Genomic DNA, 6,812 nt, shown 5'->3' on the forward strand with positions numbered 1-6,812 from the left:
AGGGTCTGGTCTGGCAGACTGGCACTCTACAATACAGAAAACAATATTATTTACACATCACAAAATGGTATATAGGTGTAGTCATAAACCACCATGCTGGGTGAATGCAATACACTATCATGTACGTGAGCCTCTGGGTTGCTATCAAATATAATGAATATAAACATAAGTTAACTCCTACCTCAGACTCTTTCTAAAGTGCATATAATGTGGTTCCCACCAGTCCTGCTGCACAGCACCACCAGAAACTCTGGAAGTGCAGTAACAGTGATAAGTACATATAAAACAACTCAAGAAACAAACAAATAAAACATAACCCGCATTGTAACATACCTCTTTAGTTAAGTTTGGACGCACGGTGCTGGCCACCGGTGAGCGACGCTAACCCAGGACAGAACACACACACACGACGGACGAGAACAAACGCGACTCTGTTGTTCTCACGAGAGCTCCTCTGACCATATATAGGCTGCTGGTGCTGCCTGCTCTAAGCTCCCAGGTCCTAATGTCCTACCCCTCACATACACCCCCACTTTAAAAGGTTGCCGTCCCGGTAACATAACTTGGCCCTGGCTAAAGGGGCATTAGTCCCATGGCCTGAATGTCACTTGCTGGGAGTGCACTGATGGGTGTGGGGTTGGTTGGGCCAAGGGCAGGGGTAAGTTAAATGGGTTTGAGTGTTGGCCAGCAGTGGTTCTGTGTGAGTGCCTTACAACCGGCTCCAGAGGCTGCAAGGTTGGCTCCGACCTTTCAGGGGTGTGTGGACTGTTTTCTACGAGTTCTGGGGGCTCTTGAATGGACACTGCACCAGTGTCTGGGGGCGGGGTGTCTGGGTCTGGTTCCCATTCTGTACTATGTCCTGAATTCCATCGGTTTTGAGGGGGGACATTTGGGAGGGTCACAAAACCTGATGAAAAACTGTCGTTGCTATCATCCTCATCACTTTCACCTCTTAGAGGCAGACTGTTGTCCATTTGGCTGGGTGGGGGGGGCACTGCCAGTGGTTCCGACATCAGGGCTCCTCTTTCTGTGATCGGCCTTATTTGTGAGCGATGGACATTCTTCTGCTGTTCTGGGTTATTACGGGACTGGATCTTGTATACTGTACCCACGTTGTCAAGGCATTCCACCACTTGGTAGACTGTCGATTCCCACACGTCTTGAATTTTCCGTCGTCCTGTTCCATGGTTCCTCCGATAGACTAGGGTGCCGACTGGAAGAATGGATGTGGTGGTGGGGGGTTGACGCCGCTCCCTGGCTGTAGCGGCTGCATCCAGATGTTTTCGGGCAGCCACATACACCGTGGCCAGGTGCTCTTGGTGTTCCTTCACCCAATCATCTGGGGTAGTAGAAGTTGTCTCGTCATCGGCTCGTCCCAGCAGTAAGTCCACGGGCAGCTGGGGCTTCTGGCCAAACATCAATTCGTATGGTGAGTGAGCAGTTGACTGGTGGACCGTGGTGTTGTAGGCAAACAGCAACTGGGGGAGCATTTGGGGCCACTTTCGCTTCTTCTCACCTGGGAGGGAGCGCAACAGGTCGTGAAGTGTGCGGTTAAACCTCTCACATTGTCCGTTTCCCTCTGGGTGGTAAGAGGTTGTCCTACTTTTTGCTATGCCATACAGCTGGCAGAGGCGTTTGAGTAGTTCCCCTTCAAAGCTCCGGCCTTGGTCCGAGTGGATCCGTTTAGGGACCCCGTAGGTGTAGAACCACTTCTCAGTCAGAATTTTAACTACTGTGTGGGCCTTTTGATCTGACGTTGGATATGCTTGAGTGAATTTAGAGAAGACGTCGGTCACGACCAAGATGTGTTCTCTCCCATCACTGGCTTTCTCCAACGTGGTAAAGTCAATGGCTAGCACTTCCAACGGTTTGGAGGCCATTAGGTGTCCCATAAAGGTTCTGACTGATGGCCGTACTGCTTTAGCAATGACACATCGTTCACATTCTTTGCACCACTGGTCAATGTCCGAGCGCATGTTGGGCCAGTAACACCTCTCCCGGACAAGGGCTGTTGTCCTCTCTGCCCCCTGGTGGCCATGGTTGTCGTGTAGACTGGTCAGTACCTCAGTGTGTAGTGCTTTTGGTAATAGCAGCTGATGCACTGCCTTTCGGCCTGGGGGCATCTGTATTTCTCGGTACAGCACCGTGTCCTTCTCTCTTATTCTCTTCCACTGCCGAGCGAGCTCCAAGACCTGGTCAGATTCCCTTGAACGTTCTACTTTGTTTGGGGGGCGCCCTCTCCTCCAGTAAGTGAGGAATGGTTTAATCACTGGGTCAGTGGCTTGCAGGGCCTGCAGGTCAGCCTTCTCCCGCACTGGAGCTGCATCCACGGCCATGGTATTGACAGTAAGCCGTGGTTGCCCCACCGGGCGCTGTATGGGGCTATTGGCTACCTGTGGGGGGACGGAGAAGCCAGGCACAATGGCAGGGAGGGACTGAAGCACTGGGGTGTTCGGCTGGCGGGAAAGGGCGTCGGCATTGCCATTAGCTTTGCCGGGGCGGTACTTAATGTCAAAATTGAAACTGGCCAACTGGGATGCCCACCGCTGTTCTACAGCTGCCAATTTAGCCGTCTGGAGATAGCTCAGGGGGTTGTTATCTGTATACACAGTAAAGGTCGTCCCTAGGAGGTATTCTCGGAACTTCTCCGTGACGGCCCACTTCAAGGCAAGAAATTCCAATTTCATGGAGCTGTAGTTGGACATGTTCCTTTCTGTTGGCTTTAGTCCCCGACTGGCAAAAGCGATTGGCCTGCGTGCGCCATCCTGTTCTTGGGAGAGTACCGCACCAAGGCCCTGGTGACTGGCATCAGTTTCCAGGATAAAGGGCTGCTTAAAATCGGCATAGCCCAGGACAGGGGCAGTGACCAACATGTTCTTCATTGTCTGGAATGCCTGTTCACAGGGTTCACTCCAATGTCCTTCCAACTTGACACTGACCCTTGACCGTGGTTTCTTGGGGCCTCCTTCCAACTCTCCTACCAGCCGGTGGAGTGGAGCAGCATGCTTGGCAAATCCCTCCACAAAACGTCTATAGTAGGAGCAGAATCCTAGGAGTGAACGGAGCTCGGTCACGGTTGACGGATGTTTCCACTCTGCTACCGCCCTGGTCTTCTCCGGGTCAGTGGCCACACCGACAGAGGAAATGACATGGCCCAGATATTTCACCTCCCGCTGAAAGAAGTGGCATTTGGACATCTTCAGTTTCAGGTTGTGCTGCTGGAGTCGACTCAGGACCATCTCCAACCGCTGCAGGTGTTGACTGAAGGTCGTGGAGAAGATGACGATGTCATCCAAGTATAGTAGTAGTGACTGGAAGCTCTGGTCGCCAAAGATACGCTCCATCAGGCGTTGGAAGGTGCCCGGTGCGTTGCAAAGTCCAAAGGGCATTCTGTTGAATTCAAAGAGGCCAAACGGGGTACAGAAAGCCGTCTTCTCTTTGTCTTTCTCTGCCATTGGTACTTGATTGTAACCGCTTGCCAAGTCGAGAGTCGAGAACCATCTGGCACCTGTGAGGGCATCCAACGACTCCTCGATGCGTGGCAGAGGGTAGGCGTCTTTTCTCGTCTTGGCGTTGAGTTGTCTGTAATCGACACACAGCCGTATATCCCCACACTTCTTCTGGACCACCACGATGGGGGAGGAGTAGGGACTGCAGCTCACTCTCACGATGCCCTGTTGTAGTAGGTCTTGTATATGGGCCTTGACCAGTGAGAACTGAGAGGGGGGGAGGCGGCGGTACCGCTGGCGTACAGGGGCCTCGTCCATCACTGGAATGTTGTGGTGGATTAAGTTGGTGCAGCCCAACTCCCCGGCAAGGCTGAATGCGTCTCGATACTTAGTTAACAATGTCTTGGCTGCCTGTACATCATCAGGGGGCAGGTCAGGCCACTTCAGCTCGTTCAGACCGGGGAGGGGGGAGGGGGGAAGGGAGACTGGGGACGGGGCTGTGCTGACATGGAGCGAATGAATACGACCTGCCTGTCCGGGTCATCAAACTGCTCCTCCACGTGCACCGACTGGGATGGGGAATGTAGATCGGCCAGATGTAGTGACCCGAGCACAGTTTTTGGTTTCAGCCACTGGTCTTCCTCTCCAACGTTTACGATGGGGATGTTGACAGTCCCCCTGGAAACAGCGAGGAGGGCACTGGAAATAAGCAGGTTTACAGGGAGGTGACCTTTTCCATAGGGCAGGGGCTCCAGCATTACACTGTCCAGTGCCGGACCGGGGCCTTGGTTACATGTAGCCTGGACGAACTTTAGGGAGCCTGCTGGTATGCGGAGTGCCGGACCTGGCAGTGCCACCGCTTCCCCCACACAGCCAGTCTGTAGGAGGAGTTCCAGTTGTTGGCACTCTGACAATGCCCGCACCCATTCCTTCCCAGCTTGTTGGACTAGAGGAGAAGAAAAGAGGTTGTTACCATGTTCCCTGAATAATACAGAATAGCAACCACTGATGATGTTCATTCCCAGCAGGCCAGGCACAGCAGTTTTTCGACGCATGGAAACTGGGTCAGGAGGGTCTTTTACCACCAGGATACCCATCTGTCGGAGGACCGTGCCCAGGACTTCAACATCCATCTCCACATATCCCAAGTATGGGATGTCCAATCCATTGGCTGCTGTTAAGTGAAGCCAGTTACAAGATTTCAGCTGTTCATTAGTTTGGGGCTTAAGATGTTCTTCAAAGAAGGCCTGTGTTACGGTAGTTACCATTGACCCTGTATCAAGCAAGGACGGCACCACCACCCCCCCTATGATGATCTTAACCACTGGGCAACGTCCAATTAGCCTGGATGCTAAACTTGCCTGTTTTGAACCCATAAAACCCCCTCCTGATGCCGGGTTCCCAACAACAGAGGGCGCTAGTTTTCCTGCTGCTCAACGGCATTCACCCTTACCCCCACCCTTTGGCCCTGTCCCCTTGACTCCACCCCACCTGGGAGCCCACTAGTGTCAACCCGACAAAACCTTGCAATATGACCTGCTCTGTTGCACCGCATGCATATTGGTTTACCATCAGGCTGGAACTTGTATGGCTTCGGCCTATTGCCATTGAGGAAGTCCTGGGGATTAACATGGTTAGGGACAGAGGAAGCGGGGCCTAGATGTTTAAGAATGGCGTCAAGTTGGACCTGCTGTTTACGTAAACACTCCTTCAATTCCCCCAACTCATCACTGGGCCTAGCAGAAATGGCATTAGTATCAACCTCGCCTTGACCAACTCCTGAGGCATGGGAGTCACACGAATAGGCTCTTGCTCTGTGTGTACTAGTAGGGGGCCCTCGCTTTTCCCATTTGATGGCTGCATTGCGTACCTCGGTAAATGACTGGTTCGGGTGTTGCCGCACCAGGTGAGCCAATTCTCGCTGTAATTTAGCATCACGTACATTTTCAATGAAAGTGTCACGAATGACCAATTCTGGGTGTGAAACACCACGTGGGTCTTTGCATTTAAGCAGCTCCATCAAATGTAACAAAGCATGAGAAAATTCACGTATGGACTCATTGTCCTGTTGCCGGCGTTGAAAGAACTGTCTCTGTAGTGTCACATATGTTTGATCACAACCGAAATTGTCAAGCAGTATAGTGAAAATTGAGTCAGGATTAGTTCGATCTGCTAAAGAGCCAAATTTAACTTCCCTTTTAGCTTCCCCGTCTAAGAGATCACAGAGGAACGCTGCCTGTTCAGCTGGGGATGTTTGCCGCACAGACAATGACTTTCGCGCCTCCTCCACCCAATCCTCTACAGTTAAACCATCCTGAATCATAACTCCTGAAAAGCGTGGACATTTCCTCTCTCTTGGTGCATAAACATATACCCGGTCCGGTGCTAGATTATTGCTGAAACCATTAGCAGCTACATGGCTAGATGGCTCAGGGGCCTCTACATTCACTGTCTCATTACCCCTGTCTTTGAGCCTATTATTTTCTGCCTGTAGCTGCTTAACAAGTTCAGTCAAAGTCCTGATTTGTTCATCAGATTCAGCCATTTTACTCAGCTTTTTCTCCACAGCAAAAAAAATGTCAATAACCTGGTAGAGGTGAATAACACCACAAGGAATGTCCACAGTGCACAAGGATGGTATTGCAGCTAGAGGGCGGTGGATGTCCTCTTGATCTCCTCCTGGACAACCACTGCTCTTTTTCTCCAACCCTAACCTGTTGCTCTACAATCTCAGTGCCTCAAAGTAACAAAACACAAAAAGCCTCTGTGTCCGCTGCCGACTTACGCCAAATGTGACCAGATGGACACTGATAATACTTTTGGATAACTCAACGTGACAACGCCACTCTCTTTAAGGGGAGAGACCCTGAACAAACTATGCATTTACTCTGTTACTGTTGTGACCAAATAATATCCCCACACAAGTTAGACAAGACTGACAGAGGCTTTTGTGTGTACAATCATTCGACCACTTTATTAAATAGCAGCAAGGATAGATTCCAAAGGACACTATGTGTCTGTACCAACACTCTCATTGACCGGGGGGCAATAACAACACTTTAATAATAATAACACAGCACTCTGATAAAACTCTAGAATAATCAACACTGCAAATAGTTAAAACACTGCGACTTAAGTGCGCACACACCAACTAATGAAATGGAACACTGGTTAAAACACTGCACTCTTACAAAAGGGGGGGAAGGGGCAAGCACGGTCATCAATGTGAAAGGTACGATAAATGAGGAATCTTTATAAAACTGCACACAAGGAGGCACTGAGCATAGCAACTAATAAAATAAACTAAATGGAGAAAAAGAACAGCGGCTGCCTGCTGACCACAATCCTGTGTGTCACCAGTTC

The sequence above is a fragment of the Gymnoscopelus braueri genome (assembly GCF_963280865.1).
Source record: "Gymnoscopelus braueri genome assembly, chromosome: 4".
In the NCBI taxonomy this organism is placed as follows: domain Eukaryota; kingdom Metazoa; phylum Chordata; class Actinopteri; order Myctophiformes; family Myctophidae; genus Gymnoscopelus; species Gymnoscopelus braueri.